Genomic DNA, 18,553 nt, shown 5'->3' with positions numbered 1-18,553 from the left:
GGGAGACTGTGAAACAGTTAGCTCTGCCCTCCAGCAGCTTTCTGTCTAGTTTTTTATCGTCCTACCTTTTGCAATTGAAATATTGAGTATGTGTCTCAAGGGGAAATTGGCAGAGTTTTTGGATCAGTTCCCTATACTTCCAATCTCTTCAGGATTTTGGCTACCTCCCATTCTTGGTTGCTTTGGCATCCATAAACTCCATTTTTGTCTCTTCAGCCCTGTGATATTGCCAAAAACTGTGCTGGCTTCTTTCCTATTAGCAGAGGCCATCATTCTTGGCCCTTGGCTAGGATTCGTGCCAAGAATTGGCAAATGCCTCAGGGATAAAATTAGCTACAGATTTCCCTCTTTTGGCCCTAGGGTCTTGTTTACTTAAGCCATTTTCTAATAAATTTTAAAATATATTTTTGGCATTTAATCTTTTTTTTTTTTATTTCTGGTTGTTATTATAAGGGGCACTGGTCTGCTGCAAGATACATCAGAAGTTTGGGATTTCCATCTTCTTAACTGAATTTTACATACATAAAACACACTGTTTAACCTTTTTAAAATAAATGTGAATTTAGTAAAGTAACAATAAAAACAAATACTTCTAGTTTGAGTTTAAAAGCAAGAAGAAAAATTCTATAAAATCTTGAGCAATTTTCACCTGAAATCTATCACACCAAAAAGCAAAGTAACACAAATAAGTAGAAAAATAATGATGAACAAAGGCATACATTAAAATGGATTATACAGAATATTTTCAGAAGGAATAGGATTCAAGATAAAATTTGATTTGGGAAAAAGGAAGGATATTTTATGTCACTGAATTCATTCTTCAGCATTGATCTAGAGACGCTACATGATGAAATAAAATAATTTAAAAATTAAAAAAAATCATAAAAGTTAGGTAGAAAAGAGTTTAAACTGTTAATATTTGCATTGTATCGCTCTTTATCGTAGTAAATTCAAGACATTTTCCTGGAACATTGTTTGCATGAATGAGCTAATTTAGGAAGTAGTCCGCATAAATGAGCAACATATAAAGTCAACATAATTTCCAAAATAAAAACAGTAAAAATTAGAAAATAAAGGGAAAAAGGAGTAATGCCACAAATGAATAAAACTAAAATGTGCAGTGATAAAATTATTTTTAAATGCACACAAAAAGGAGGCTTGAATACATAAAATGAAATACCTGTTCCTGGATAAGATCTCCATATTATAAAATTTCTATTTTCCTCATTTCAGCTACAAATTCAAAGTAACTCCTTTGAACCCAGCTCCCACCCCACCACCAAATGTTTTAAATGGGACTGCAATCATAAAAGAAGAAAAAACGAGTAATGATATATAAGAACGTTATGAAAAGATGAGCAGAGATGAGGCATGTTCTTCAAGATATCAAAATAGTTTAGCTATAGCTAAAATATATAGCTATAATAATTAAAACAGTGGGGAAATTATATAGAAATAGGAAAAAGAACAGATAATGGTTTAAAAAAAGACTGACCAGTGATTTTTAAATTGTCAACCACATTCAGCAGAGAAAGTATAAACTATTCAATAAACACTATTGGAATAATTGACCATAACATTCCACCATAACAGTTGACCATTCATTTGGAAAAATTAATTGATTAAGTACCTAAATGCAAAATTAAAACAATGAAAGTACTAGAAGAAAACAATTCTATTTTTCTTAAATATTAGCATGAAGAAGTCTACAAAGGAAAACGTACACAACTATAGAGAAAAATATTTAATACTTTAAAAGTTTTGTTCAAAAAATCAAATTTGGAAAAGTACATATATTTAGAAAGAAAAGTAATTAAGTAAAAGACTTTATTAAATGGGTATACTATACAAATAGACAATTCACAGTAAAAGATCATCAAGTGGTCACTAAAAATTTGTTTGGTTCATAATTTGCTGGCATATGTATTGACTGTTTCACTTCATTAGAATGGAAATGCCAAATCAGAGCAGGAAACTGACTTGCATTGTTTATCACTATGTCAACAGTTCTTAGAATATTTTGGAACATAGCAGGCTTTCAACTTAAAAATGTGTAATACACAGATAAATGCTATGGAATATACAAATAAAATAACAAAATATCCTAACTTTAAAATGAATATATTTGTTGTGAAGATTGTGGGGACTAATGCACTTTTATAAATTATAGCTCTATTGTAAATTTGTAACACTATTCTGAGAGGCAAAGGAAAATATGTTCAAAAATAGAGAAATATTTTTAATAAATTATGGCCCATTTTTATGATGACATTCTATGCAGGTGTTATAAAGAATACGGTAGATATAATTATATGGAAAAATCACCAAAATATATTGTTAAGATGAAAATCCAAAGAATTTAGAATAGAAAAAACCTACACAATATAATCCGATTTATACAGAACAAAGCCTGTTACTATATATATTTCATCCATCTCAGAACATCTCTCTCTCTATTTCTCCTATATATCTGTGTATATAAGTATGTATGTATCTTTGTATCTGTCTAATGAAACATATTTATAATGCTAGGAAAGAATCTGGAATTATACAAATGATTACATACACTTAGGGAGGGAGAGGAAAGTATAGAGGTAGATAAAGAGGAAATTTCACTTTTAACCCCATATATATGTAATTTTTTGTGATAGACATCAATTTGTGTAGTAGTTGTTACTAAAATGAAAAAAAAATTATGGTTTTAAATTTTATTTTTACTTCTTTAACTATGAAAGAAGGTGTGCATTTTTCAAGTATACTAGCAAATCAGTGTCATGTCTTATTTTTAAGATTCTTCTAGTTCTTATTTTAAATTGTCTTTATTAATATTTCTTATTTAATTATTTATTCTCCAGAATTGCTTGTTTCCCTTAGTGGAAAAACAGAATATCCTTTAAGCAATCTTGTTAGCCAAAGTTGCATTTGTTCATTTTTAACTTTTTAATGCAATTTTGAAACAATGCCTTTGAGTTAAGTTTGTGTTTAAAGCTTAGTTCTTTTACTTAATAATTAGAGGCATAAAACTTCTACTTAATTTCACTCAATCTGTTTCTTGATAGTGACTCGTTCAGTTAAATGGCAAATGTTGAGTGCCCCAGCTGGTTTCTGACACACAGAATACAATAAAATTAGTTTTCATGCTCAAATTTTTCTGCTAATAAAGTTTACAGACTTCTTAATATATTGAGTTTTTTTTAATTTCCATATAAAATATACTCTAAATTAAACAATATGAAAACATCTATTTTTCTTTTAATTCATCTTGTAACCACTTCCTGATTTTGCGTATGTATACAAGAAAACCAACAGAATTAGCTTTTTGGCAGACATCCATGAATAGGCAGAACTGTGAATTCCCTCTACTATTTGTGAAAATGACAAAGAGTCTATTGCTTTAAACTTTCCTACATACAGTCGAAATTTCTGAAAGTAAGTTGAGACTTCAGAAATTATATCAGGAGACTACTGAGACTTTAGCTTATCAGTAATTATCAGTAACTAATAAACTATTAAGTTTACTAAACGAATGGATAGATAAAAAGATATATGAGTGATGAACGACAGATGATGACAGATAAATAAACAAACATGAACCTGTCCCTTTTCCCCAAATCATTGCTAAAATTTAATTGCTTTACTTTAAACAAGCATGAATACTTGCAAATATTAGTACCTCCATAGTACTTCATGGCACTTTATTATTTGTTTATAATTTAAAAAGCTGATATACAGTCATTTATCTATCTACCGTTAACTCTATAGCATGAAAGTAAATTGATAGAACTTTAAATTTCTAATTCATTATTTTAAACCTTAATTTAATGGAGATACAAAAGTGAAGAAAAATTTAGCTGGAACTAAATCAACAATCATCTTATTTTCTCTGTTAGTGTGTAGAGCATTGACTGAAACATGTAACTCTCTGATATTCTCCCAACTTGACTGAGTGCTATTCAGCTATTTATACACAGCTCTGGAACACAGTGCTTTCTCTTCCTCCACATAATTGATCTTGAATACTCTAAAAAGTCTATGTTTATTCTACCTAAAATGTACCCAGCAGTTATCTCCGATGAGTGAAACTGATTCTTTTCTGCCAGGACCATCAGTAGTAAATGATGGAACAAAGTAGATGTCCTACCAAAAGGAAAAAAAATATAAATAAAACAAAAACAAAAGAAGGGAAGGAGGGAGGAAAGAAAGAAAGAAAGGAAAGGAAGAAAGGGAAAAAAAAAAAAAGAAAGAAAAGAAAAGAAAGGAAGAAAAGGAAAGAAAAAAAAGAAAAGAAAAAACCAATGAGTATTGAACTGATTCTGTTAGCAGTGGTGATTGCTTCATACAAGGGGATAAAAGATTATTATAAAATGGTCTATTAAAATGCCAGGAAATTTCTCAGTAGTTTAAATACTCTTAAATTTTTAAATGGTATACTGGCAAACAGCGCTGTAGTAGATTGAATTAAGCTTGATTATTGATTCTCCAAGACTTTGTTGGTGTGTTGCCCATTTAAACACATTATCAGATACTTAAAGAGTAATTTATAATGCTTTGAAGAACATTTACTTCATTTAAAATAGCTAATAACATCATTCAAATGAGAGAAGGTGTCAGGACTTAATAAATGAAAATGCTGGATGCAGACATAATGTCCATTAGAACAGAAGCCAAACAGATCTTTATAACATCTTGAATAAAATATTTCGAATATAAAACTTATAATAATTTAACTACATTCTAAACTATAATTATGAAGAGTCAATTAAATAATTATAGTTAAGAACATACACGACATTATGCAGATAGACTACAAAATAGTCTTGGAACTCTAAGATTCCAACTCATCTGTAACTCTAAAATAGTTTTCTGTTTGAATAGACATTTTAATTTGTTTACTGAAATTTTTATGTCAATACTAATATTGTATGTAAATTTCCAGCTTTCTGTAAAAATGTCTCACTAGCAATCTTTTCTGTTTGATATTTACATACAGCATAGTCTAGTCGGAATTTCAGTGTAAGTTTTTAAAGAAGAGAAATATTTAAGTTAATATGCATATTGATGTATTACTTATTATAAGTATTAGTGTGAGGCATCAGCAAAGCTTCCTCAATTCTCTAAGAGGTGAAATTTATATTGTGCAAATTAAATGAAAATGGGTAAAGTTTACTTAGAAATTCTTACTATATATTTGTATTTCATTGGCCAAGTAGTCTGACTTGATCATTAAGATGCCTGATTCATTCTATCTAACCATGTTACCATCTAGTTTCAACCAAAGAATATAGTATTTAAAGCAAGGAGTGAATTCTTAGTATTAAACATTACATTTGTGTTTTACCACTTACTTCCTAAACTAAGTGTTTTTAACATGTGAGCCAACCACAATTCAGTTACAATAGATAATTTTCTTGGGATCAAAGCCAACTATTTTAGATTCCATCATACAGAATGTCTTATTACATCAGTGAAACATAATGAAAAATTACTAACTTACCTAGGTGAACATTCAAAAATTTCTATTAAATTTCCATAATGAAAACTTTTCAACTTGTGTTCAACTAACAAACATTTTCTCATCAGTCCAATATTTTAATTTTAAGTTTATTAGAATGAAAAATATGTAGCATAGCCTTCCACATACTAATTTATTTACACCAATTATATTTTAGTTATGTAAAATATTCTAAATATTTTTTAGTAGAGCAGAGAACATAATGGTCCACATGGAAAGAACTCCATTTGTACAAATACTTACTGAAAGACAAATTCTGTTCTCCTGCAGTGGCACAAATGAGAACACTGTAAGTACATTTTTATACTTCCCAGGCATATTACATAGCCCTTGTTGTAATTCACCATGGCCAGCTGGCATGACTAACTAAGGCTTTGTTCTACTTATTGAGCCACAATTGTACCTCAGTCTGCTATTTGGAGCCTACCTGAGGGTGTAGGTAGATAGCTTGAGTGTCTCTATGAGATTTATATATATTATACATACATATGTATAATGAAGTACACTTATTAAGTACACAATAGTAGTCATTTGCTGCTATTAACTGAGAAAATAATATACTTAAAGACCGATTTTCCCCAGGTGTGCCACAGAACACTCCCTTTGTGGGAAGTTGTCAGATGCCCTGTGAAAGAGAGGTTTCCTTTGTTTGGAAAACATTTGAGAAATGCTGCGTTAATTATATTTAAAAAAAATAGACTCAGAGCTTTTAATACATTAAATTAAGGTGCTCTATCACCTGTAAGATGGAAATACTGAAAAGTGTCACAGAACTCAAACTAGTAGTTTTGGGGTTTTTTTGCTTATATAGGTAATATATCTAAGTCAGACTTTTGCTGTATCCTAGAAATTAGAGATATAATGTTTTCTTTATTTCTCAGTTCTCATTAAAACTTAATTTCCATTCTGACTCTTTTTTACTTGCTTTGTGACCTGAATGTAAAATAGTCAACTATTGTAAATGCTTCCTGTGTGTAGTAGGAAAGGTACACTCATTATTTTATACTGTGATCCACTAACACCCATAAGGACAAGTGTTGAAGTTGAAGTTTTCTATCTTCTTGTATTTCTTTTTATCTACTTGAGTTATTTGTTGAAAGCTACATTGATAATTAATAGTTTCATTGGAAGTATCATTTTATAATCTGTCTATATTTCCTTTAAATATTTTGAAGTCTTCTTATCAGATATATATATATATATATGAACAATAACATACTTCTAGTGAATTGCTACTTTTATTGTTAGATATTAACACTCTTTACCTAAAATGTTTTTTCTTCCTATCTGTTTTGTGTGATACTAAATTTCTATCAACTTTCTTATTTGTAGTAAACTTTTTTTAAAAAGTTAAAATTAGATTTACAGGGAGGAGGGTATAGCTCAAGTGGTAGAGCACATGCTTAGCATGCACAAGGTCCTGGGTTCCATCCCCCGTACCTCCTCTGAAAATAAATAAACCTAATAACCTCCCCTGCCTTGCAAAGTAAAATAATTAAATAATACAATAATAAATAAATAAAATATTTATTAAAAAATAAAAATAAATAGATAAACCTAGTTACCTCCACCCCTTCCAAAACAAACAAAAACAAACAAAAAATTAGATTTACAAAAATGTTGCAAAGATCGTGTGTTCCCGTATCCCTCACCCAGTTTCTCCTAATGTTAGCATCTTACATAACTGTGGTACATTTGTCAAAACTAAACAAACAAATAAAAAGAAAACCTGAAAACCACAAAACAGCAAAAAAAAACTTCGATACATTTGTATGAACTAAACTCCAGATGTTATTTTGATTCTGCCAGTTTCCCACGACTGTCCTTTCCAGGATACCACGTGCTTAGTCATCATGTTTCCTTCATCTCCTTTGGTCTGTGACAGTTGCTCAAGATTTCTTTGTAGTTCATAATGATGGGACTACTGAAGGGTATTGTTCAGATATTCATAGAATATCCCTCAATGAGTGTTCACTTAATGTTGTTCTCATGACTAGGCTTAAAATGGGATGGGTTTTGGGAAGGAAGACTACAGAGATTAAGCGTTATTCTTGTCATATCCCATCAGGGAGGACCTGCTGTCAACATAATTTATCAGCGGCAATATAACCTTGGTCACTTGGTTAATGACATGTTTGCCAGTTTTCTACACGGCACAGGTAACAATACTGCTTTATTTTTCCCTTTCTATTCTCTGTACTTTGGAGCAAGTTGTGAAGTCCAGGCCACACAAGGGGGAGGGATTAAGCTCCAACAAGAGAGAAAAGTAGCTATATATATTATTTGGAATTCTTCTCTAAGGAAGACTTGTCTATTCTCCCTCACTTATTTATTCAATAATTTATTTATATTATCACAGACATATATACTGTTACATTTTAGGTTGTAAGGTATCTACTTTTAACTTTTGTCAGATACTGCTTTGCCATATGTCTTTTGAAAACAACATAGCTGAACATTTAAAAAATTATTCTCACAATTTGTCTTTTATATTGTGAGATGGACTGCTTGAAATTACTGCAGCACTGACATATCGGTACTTGCAACACATTTTTTGTTTCCATTCATCACATTCCAGTTTTAGCTTAATTAATAAATAAATCTAACATTCTACATTTTTATTATTTTAATTGCTACATTAAAATAAAAAGCTGCATATTTAATGCATTCTGTATTAGTCACTATTACATTGTTTTACTAGTAAGTGATTGCTCATATTTACCCACAATCTGTAAGATAATTCTACTGGGTATAGATTATAGGATAACATTTTTTTCTTCTTCTTTCCATATTTTTACAATGTAGCTTTGTTTTCTTCTGGCTTGTATGGTATTTGATGAGAAAGCTATCATTCAGAACTTCTCCTGGCTCTCTATCTTGAAGATTTGTCCCTGTTTTAAGTTTTCAGCATTTTATAATATGCCCAGGTGTGTTTTTATTTGTGTACATCCTTTTGGGGATACTCTCAACTTCTTGGATTCATAGTTTGTTGTCTGCTATTAATTTTGGAAAGTTCTCAGTCATTTCTTCAAATATTTGTCCTTCTCTTTCTTTTTCATTTCCAGGATTTAAATTACATACATGCTAGACCATTTGATATTACACAACAGCTATCAGGTGCTCTGTTCTCAGTGTTTGTCTTGTTTTAGATTTTTTCTCTCTTTTTCTTCGCATTTCAGTTTGGATGATTTCTAATGTTCTATCTTTAATGATTCTTTCTTCTGCCATAAGTCTGCTAGTCTGTCAAAAGAATTCTTCATCTTCAATAATGTACTTTTATTTCTACCATTAAAAATGTATATTTTCTATCTTTCAGATGAAGTCCCTGTTTATACATGCTGTCAACCTTTTCCAATAGAACTTTTTACATATTTACCAGAGTCATTTCACAGTCTCTGTCAGATATTTCCAAGTCTAGATAATCTCTGTGGCTGTTTTGCTGTCTGCTTTATCTCTTATTAATGAGTGTTTTCCTCACTTGTTTTTTTGTGTGTCTCATCATTTTTGATTCAACGATAGACACTATGTGCGAAAACAGTTGAGACTGAGGTAAATAGTATTCATGGCCAGAATGGGCACACTTCATCTTCTGCCATCCTGTTACTTTAGGGGATTGAGTTAGTCTAGTAAGGAGTTGAGCTGGTTTGACTTTTGATGTTGCTGTAATCATCTTCAGCACACACTTGCTTCCATTTTTTCCAGCTGTGTGCAATTGCTACCCTGTGGTTAGTGTGGCATCTAGAGTTAAGGACTAAGCTAAGGACGTTTTTCAGTATTACGCTCCTTCCTCCACCAGACTGTTCTTGATTGTTACTCATGGTGATTCTTGTAGGGGATGCAGGAAAATGCATTTAATTCCCTGGACTGCTATAACAAAGTACTACATAATGGGTGGCTTAAAACAAAAGGTATATATTCTTTCACAGTACTAGAGGCTAGCAGTCTGAAATCAAAGTGTTAGCAGAGCCATGCATGCTTTCTCTAAAGCTCTCTGGAAGAATCTGTTCCATGCTTTTCTCTTAGCTTATGGTGTTGCCAGCAACTCTTGAACTGCCTCAGCTTGTAGATGCATCACTGTGGCTTTTGCCTCCATCATCACATGGCATTCTTCCCGTGTGTCTCTGTCCTTGTCTCCTCATCTTATAAAGACACCAGTAATATGGGATTGTGGTCTACCCTAGTGATCTCCCCTAAGTTGATTACATCTGCAAATTTATATTTACCTATTTTTAAATAAGATAACATTCCTACAAATAAGGTACTGAAGAGAAGCGTTTATTAGGACTTCAAAATATCATTTGAGGGATACAATTCTACCCATGAGAGAGGGGTTCTCAGTTCTTCTTCACCAGCCTACTTTATGCAACTGATGTGTGCTTGGTTTTTGAAGTGAATCTTTGTTAGCACTACTGCCCTATATAGTGTCTGAACTCTGCCTTGTATTTTGGGAGCAGAAGGAAGTCGTGTGCCTCACCCCAGCAGGAGCAGACATCTCCTTAATGTTGTTGGAGGGTTCTGTCCCCTGGCAGGTAGTCTCATCCTGCAGGCAGAGGCAAAAAGCTCTTCTTGTACTTATCCCTCAGTCCCTCAAATGCAGCATCTGGGCTTTGAGGCAGGAGGGGTTTGTATTCCTCATCCAACAGCTTCCAGCTCTTGATTAACATATAAAAAGGGTGTAGGAGGTGTCAGGGGTTTCTTGCATGTATGCCATTGAGGGGAGAACTCTGAGGTGTTCTGCCCTGACCTTGACCTTTCTCAGGAGCACCTCGTGGAGGCTCATGCTGGTGAGTGAGCATGGACTTTTCTGTCTGGGGTTCACAGAAGTGCTAAACCTTCACAGTGTGCCACATTCAGCTCTTAGAAATTTATTCAAATTTTAGCTGTTTCCTTTCTACCAGCTTTTGCTGGCCACCTCTTCCTCTAACACTCTCCCACAGTGAAACCATATGCCCCATCTTTGGGATCTAGTTCACTTGGCTGTCTTGTGACCTTAGCTCCCTGATAGACTCAAGGCAAGTTAGGGTTCTGTAGATTATCCAGTCCTTTCTCCTTGTTAGAATGGGAACAATGTTCCCTTGGCTTTCCATATCTAAATGGAAGCAAACTCTATTACCTGCAGTTTAACATCAGTTTTGTTTACATATTCTGGTTTGAATTTCATTTATTATTTCTGGTCAATTTTCTAGTTCCTGAAATTAAGCATCTGGAAGTTCTTTACTGAAAAAATATGCACAGAAAACTGTTTCTCCTATTGTAGAATCTAGTGTCAATCCAACTGTTTCTTTGTGAACAATATGTTTCTTAGCTGAGGGTACAATTAGCACTTAAATTTAACATTGATAACCTAAATTGTACCAAGAATTGTCTGTCTTAGTTACTCAGGCTGCCAGTTTAAAAAGTACCATCCACTGGGTAGCTTACAAACAGAAATGTACTTCTCATAGTTCTGGAGGCTGTGAAGTCCAAGATCAAGGCTCTGGCAGATTCAGTGTCTGGAGACAGCCCCCTTCCTGGTTCATAGATAGCTGTTTTTTGCATGTGTCATGTCGCAAAATGGGTGGAGGAACCCTCCAGAATCTCTTTTATAAGGGTACCAGTCCCACAAACATTTAATTTACAGCAATGTGTACGTTTGAAATATTTTTTGTTATTCTGGTTGAGAACCATTACAATACCTGTATTTGACGATTCATGACTTCCATTAGGTTTGGAGATTTCTCAGTCTTATTATTTTGAAGACTGCCTCTCCTTCAGTGTCTTTCATTGCTATTTCTAGAATATTTGGTTGACATATTTTGTACATTCTAATTTTATCCTTCATTTTTGAAACTTCTATTATATATATATTTTAATTTCTTAACTTTTCATGTGGATCTTTATTTCCAAAATACATTTATTTGGCACTTTTTAAACTACTTCATTAAATTGTTATGTTTTGATATATTTTTGATGTCTATGATAATTTTGAGCTTATGCATTTATGGTTCACACCTATGATTTTATTAACTGAGATTTTTTTTTTTTTTTGGTGTTTTGTTCTAATGTTTATGGTTACTGCTGAGCCTTGCTTGTAATGGATCATTTCTTTATGTGTTTTGTAATTTTAAAATGTAATTTCATATTTCTTAAGGCTTTAGCCATGGGAATTCTGTCTAGATGATGAGAATGAGAGAGTGGCTTTCCAGATTTATGTTTGCTTATTTAACAGGCACCCTAGAGGTAAAAGTAACTGGAGATAGTTTTATATTTTTTCTTCAGGTATCCCAGACCAGGTAGATAACACAGTTTAAAAAACAAACCTACAGTTCTTTTTTTTTTTTTTTTGATATATCTAATGGTAGCTGATTTTTAAAAAGATATTAATAAACCATGTTTTCCTTTAAAGGGAATATCATAGACATTATTCACCCAATAAATCTGTATGAAGCAATGGTTAACATTCAAATCATTCTACTCCAAATACAGAGAATAAAACAATAATATTATAGCTTGCCGTTGAGCAATTTACCTTGGAGTAGTAAAAAATAAAACAAGTACCTAATCATTGTAATGCAAACAAATCTACAGCTCTGAGTAATATACCATTGTAATGAGGGCGTCTCAGGAGGAGGGGGCATTTTCATTTCTTATATTTAACTTTCTTTATTCCTTCCAGTACTCCCTCCCTGAGAATTCCTACATGCCTAATGTGTTTTCTCTGTCAAAATTTTCCCTTCTTTAGCCTATCAGGACTTCACAGCTCATTATAAACATGTATAACGATATGTAGCTATAACCATTCAAAGCAAATACATTGCATGGAATCTAAAGAACTAAAAGTAGACCAAACACATTAATTGCCATTGAGTCACAGTGACCTCTGACCTTGGATACATTGCTCTCTCTTTCACTAACAGCCCCTCACATGGTGAAAATCTTTTCTAAACAAAATTGTCTATATTTTATCCTAGTTGGCAAGCAAAAAATAACAGGTATACACCATGTATTAGTTGTTGGGGTCAAGACTAATTTTAGCTTCATGTGCTTGGAGATTCTGGCAACCCTTTAAGAAATGGTTATATATGCTTAATATATAACACAATAATATAATACAATGCTTATATGGTGTAAAAGAAGCAAATATTAGCTGATTTTGAATGGGCAATTCAATGTATGGTCCATCAGTAAGTCAAGCCCCCCTGTCAGAGATAAACTTAAAACTACTGAGATACCAACTGGTAAAGCTGTATTTTGGATACTGCTTGTGTCGCAGAGTTGCTGGGGGCTTATTGAGGCCTTAGTGCCCAAGGAATTTTTCTAATGCTGATAGTCTACGTCTACAGTTTCCAAATGGAAGTCTCTTATAAAAATCTAACAGACTGAGTTGTCCCATAATACGTGAGGTTTCTGGTTGTTTGAATGTGACAGCATGGCCCATTTCTAGGACAGGGAAAGGTGCACGCCAAGGGCATTAACTGAAATAAGCTCCAGCAGTGCTGTGCACGTATTGTTTCACTTCTCTTTAACCACAGAGATTTTCCTGATATTTCTTGTCCCCCTTTGCTGCTTATTTTTCTCCATACTTTTTGACATGCTTTAGGCTTTATTGATTTCTTGTTTGTTGTCTACCACTAGAGTGAAAGTTCCATGAGGAGTAGAGGTTCTGTTTGTTTTGTTCACTATTCGTGCACATAGGAGGGTCCAAAGCCCAACATTAGAAGCTATTTTTTCTGCATATAGGTGAACTATGTTTTATATGTAAGAAATGGTTCCACATGCTCAATTTTTCATTAAAAAAAGTCATAAGTACATATGAGTACCTTTCCTAAACCAGCATCAGATGAACACTATTTTAAAATGTTTCATGGTTTACTTTTGAGAATTTAATCACTCAACGTTAATTAAAATTTTTCAAATCTGCCTATTTTTGAGAATAAAAGAATCCTGAGTATCTTTGAACATATAATTAAAATAGTCATTTGAAACTTGAAAAAACTAAGACTGAGACAGTGTTGGCTTTAGCCAGTGTTTAGATTCCCATCTCATCTATTTGTTCTCTCTAGAACTGAAGGACACTTCTTGCACGGTAACATCTGAAGTAAATAACTTGAGGGCAACCCAAAATGTACCGTTACTGTCAGAGGCAGTGGTGAAGTTCCAGCTTGCTGAATTTGCCTGTAGCCAAGTGAAGACAGACCAGGATTGTTTTATTTTCTAAATATAAACACAGCAGTTACTCTTTTCAGCAGTTGCTATTCAGATGCATGAATGATCTCCTCCTTAAAATCCAAAGTAAATTTTTTAGCTATCTGTAATCATTTTTACACATTAACATTTGGAATAGCAACAATGTTAAACTGGAAGTTAATGTTGTGATCTATTTATTTTGTGGATGTTTCACTTATCCTCTAATAACAATCTGTGCCTTTATAAATCAGTACAGTGGTTACCTTGCGGGCCTGGGCAGTGCATGGGAGAGGCCCAGAGGGTTTCTGTATGCGGGTGCTAATGCATTCCTTGATCTGGGCCTGGAAACACAGATGTACTCAGGCTGAAAACATTCATCAAGCTGTGAGAACTTCTCTGTGTGTATATTTCACTTTACTAATAAGTTTATCCAGAAAGTAGCCAAGCTCTTTTGCAGCTATTTTCTAAAACAAAGTTAAAATAGGACAGAAAATTAGATTTCTTATTCACATTAAATCATTCTGGGATATTTTAATAATATAAAAGCAATAAGACAGATGAAAGATAAAGTGATACGGACAACACAATATTAAATGTCAGTTGAACAGCTAGCTGCATTATCCTTTTTCTAATTTTTAAAAAGGCTAAGGCCGGCATGAAAATAACCAGTTCTTGTGAATAACTTTATAATTTATGAACTTGTGTAACATAATTGTCAGATAAATCTTCCTTCAAAGAGTTGCAAGTATCTGTAAGTCTTTGAAGGAAGATATATCAATCAATAATGTTTACTTTACACAATCATTATATAGTCATATATACATTATTGTAAATACTTAGATATATAATATGTTTTATAATAAAATATAGTTATAATTAGGTCATAATTATAAATAATTTGATATATGATGTATTTTTGTAATATATAACAGCTATAATTAGATACATAACAATTATATAAACTATTGTAGATAATTAGGATAATCTATCATTATTATTACTTGTCAACAAAGCTAAATTTTGAAGATTGTAGTTCCTTCAATAATGATCGACTACTTCTTATATTAAGATTTAATATGATTTAATGATTACTTTTCAAGTCTATGTAAATACTTTAAGCCCCCATATTCAAAATACTTAAAAATTTAAGCCAATGATTTTAAACATACTGAACTGACTTGGTGATAAACATCTGTCTTCAGGTTTAGGATGTGAGAAAATAAAAATGCATCAGTCAGGCAGTTTGCTTGTTGTACTCACTATGATAAAAGAACAATCCAAATGCCAACCATCCTATCATGATTTCTGCCCATAGACCAACAATATTAACATTTTAATAGTGGAATCAACTTTTCCTTGAGGAACTTCAAGACAGAAGTATCAGGAATTTCTACACACTGAAAAAAAAAAATGTGTGTACTCTTCGTTCTTGCCAGTTATTTTTTTCTTGCCTAAAATACACCTTTTACACTTTTTTTCCCCCAAACTGAAGCTCCATAATTTCCTCTGTACATCAAAAACTCTCTCTGAGTTAGGGCTTTATATAGCAACTCACTCAGCTGATGAACATCACAATACATATTGCTTACTACCATGTTAACAAAGCCTTGCAGGGGAACAAACAAAAAGATATAATAATTCAAGTCAAGAGGGATTCTGAGCAAATGTCTAAATTGTCCAGCCACAGATCTGGACCCACTGGAATTACCTCTACTGGAAACCAGCTGCCTGATGTCTTTGCTGTGACATTCCCTGCATCTGTGGCAGCTCTAAGCATCCCCTCTGTGTCAGACAAGCAGGTTTCACAGCAGCAGCCACTGCAGGCCCTGCCTGCAAAGCCTCTCCAGGGTCTGTATACCAAATTGCTGCCAGAAAACAGAACTGGATTGAATTAGAAGCTTGAATTTTCTATCCAGAGAAGTAAATAGCCTAGAAGTTTCTTCCTCTCCATTTAAAAATACTGATGAAATTTTGCTGCTAGAGCATTGCTCAGTCCCCCACCATCTCAATAAGTTCGTACTGAGTAAATATTGTGATCTTAATAAATAAATACTGAAGCACAGCTGGTGCCGGCAAGATATCGCTGTTAGGTTTCTGTGGCCCTGTTATCACCAGTGGGTGTTGCTAATTATTCTCAGAACTGAGGCTCTAACATAGGAGGGGAAAGGAATGCAGAGGAAAGTCAACAGAGGTTGAAACAAAAATAAAACACTGTTTCAGTCTGCAGCAAGGGCATTCCACCCTTGTGAAAACCAGAGATACATATAGCGTAGGTATGTGAGTTGCTTTTCTCCGTAAAAATGATTTAACAACACTATTTATTTCAGCCCTTGATTGCATTCCAGCTGATTAAAATTCACACCACTTGTTTGTAAGGGCAACAGGAGGTAATTGGGGTGTTCAAAGGACAGCACTGTGAACCTGAAAGTCTTGAATGAATGAGTTCACCAAGAGAAAGGATTTTTTTTTCCTCCCTCCTATTCTGGCAGGTGTGTTAATGACCTCGCTCTGCACACTGCACAGAAAAGAGGTTCATTGTGTGTAACTGTCTTGACTTGAGACAGCAGATGCTCTTTAGGCATATTGTCAAGCAGGAAAGAAGCTGCATATGAATTGCTACTTTCTTTTTTGAAAATGCCAAGGTTAATTTTTAATTGCTGGCAGCAGGGTAGACCTGATGACCACAGCATTCCACTCAGGTAGAGTTTGTGCTGGTTCAACAAATTATTGCTGCCTCTCAATTCTCTGTTTTTTTTGTTTTTTTTTTTGTTTTTTTTTTTTTTTCTGACTTTGAGCCCAATATGGTTAAGCAAAACGAGTACTATCAAAGGGCTTCCGACATTGTGTTGTGCTGTTACATTAAAGAAGCTGCTCTCAGTTACTGCTCTTGCCGCATTTCATTACAGGACAGAGAGGTGACTTCAGAAAACGCAAAGCATAAGCACAAGTCTGTTACTTTCTCCTAAGTCTCCTCACATAGCTTCTTCTCCCCTCATCTACTCTTGGCATCCCCCAACTCCCTCTTCTCCCCCCCCCCCATTGTTAAAAGGATTTGGATTCTAAGAGATGATTTGGAGCCAGCTGTTCCTGTGCCTCTCACAGAGGCACCTCTGTCCCCTGAAGTCTATTACAGGGTTTGAGACTCTCAGCAATCCCCTGCTGCTTTATTCAAAAGTATCTCAACAGGTGGCAGTACATTCTGGGGTTTTTCTAGCGTAGGGAAGATTAACGTTCAACACTCACTGAAACTGTAGGGAAATTTTTGTTAGGTAGAGTATGTCTAAAAGAAACATGTGTCATTTCATAGTTCTTATTCTTGCCGAGATTACTCAACCAAAATCATTCTTCCCGTTATTCTGGGTCCCAAATACGTTTACAAACCAGAAAATAAAGTTATTAATACCTGAAAAAAGATTGCATTTGTTTTGACTGGTCCTATCTGAATGTTGTTTCCATAGTTGCCTAGTTGAGTCACTTTATTAGGAAAGCAATATTCACTTCAATTAAGCAGAGAACACAATTAGCATCTTGTATTGTTCTCAGGCATAACAAACATTGACGCCAGGGGCACAATTCAAAAAGGCAATTATTTGCTAGTAGGATGTGTGCACAAATTGGGCACTGTGTAACTTCAAACTTTGAAGAGCACCATCCTCTTTCCCTGCAGTACTATCTAAATCCATCTTTGTAAAGACATGATGTCATCAAAATGAATGTAGCAAAATCTAATGTTCTAGTAGTTTTTATGATTACATCTGTGTTTCTCCTGAACATTTAAGATACCATGTGGCATCTCGCTGAGTTTCTTTGCATAGCTTAAGAACCACGGGTTTAGAGGTTAGGTTTTGCTTCATGTATGGACCCTGATCAGATTATTTTTTTTTCTAATGTGAAAACAAGAAATGTCAATGGAGATTTTAACAGATTTGCCACCAAACCTCGTAGGTCATTTTCCATGTTTTCTTTAGATTAAGTCATGTATATGGAAACCATGTATAGTTATTGTCTCCTGTTTTGCTACCTGTTGGTCACTGATAAACAGCAATGGACTCAGTCACAGCATCACATATAGTGAACTGAGGTATGTTCTCATTCATGAGATATGGAACTGAGTCCTCACTATTATCCAAATCAAAGACAAAACAAAATTCTTTACTAATCTGAAGGCTGGCCCACCAAACTCTCAACTAATTTTAATAAGTCAAGACCTATAGGTCCCTTGACTTCATTTCTGTCTTCTTTGCTTCTCGGAAATTATGAATTCTGAGGCACAAGTTTATCTCCTGACTGTCTCTGGGGGATTCCTTGCATCCTTGTGAGGAGACAGGACTGTGGACTGGGATCATTTTACAACTGTCACGAGTGAAGTGTGTTAGCTATCAAACCCGATACTTCTGAGACATGGAGAAGACTCCCTCGGGCCACTAATGTGTTTGGAATAGTTCATTAGTAAACACTATTTTCAGGTAAATTCACACAGAAGCTTCCTTTTCCTAACTCACTCATCCCCATGGACTATTTCAGAGTCTTGTAAGGGGCAGGACTGTGACTGCTTTTTGCCAATTTTATAGAAGATGATCATTTGCCTTTATGTGGCTGCTTCAGCCAAGGTTACAGTCTAATTGGGAGAACTTCCAAATTAACATGTGAGGCTCAAGGTTACTTTGTAGTATCAGAGTTTTATTTTTGAGTTTGTTTTATCTTTATAAACTATGAATACATTTGTCCTAAATAATATAAAACCACTTTGTGCTTTTATATACTTAATTATTTTTCAGTATAATTTTTTATAAACATTTTAAAGCTTTCAAAGGCCGTTTCATTTGTTATTATAGTCCTATTGCCTAGATTTTTATTCTTAATCTGTACTTGAGA

This window comes from Camelus dromedarius, chromosome 6 (assembly GCF_036321535.1).
Source record: "Camelus dromedarius isolate mCamDro1 chromosome 6, mCamDro1.pat, whole genome shotgun sequence".
In the NCBI taxonomy this organism is placed as follows: domain Eukaryota; kingdom Metazoa; phylum Chordata; class Mammalia; order Artiodactyla; family Camelidae; genus Camelus; species Camelus dromedarius.
Note: the sequence above shows the minus strand (reverse complement) of the source record.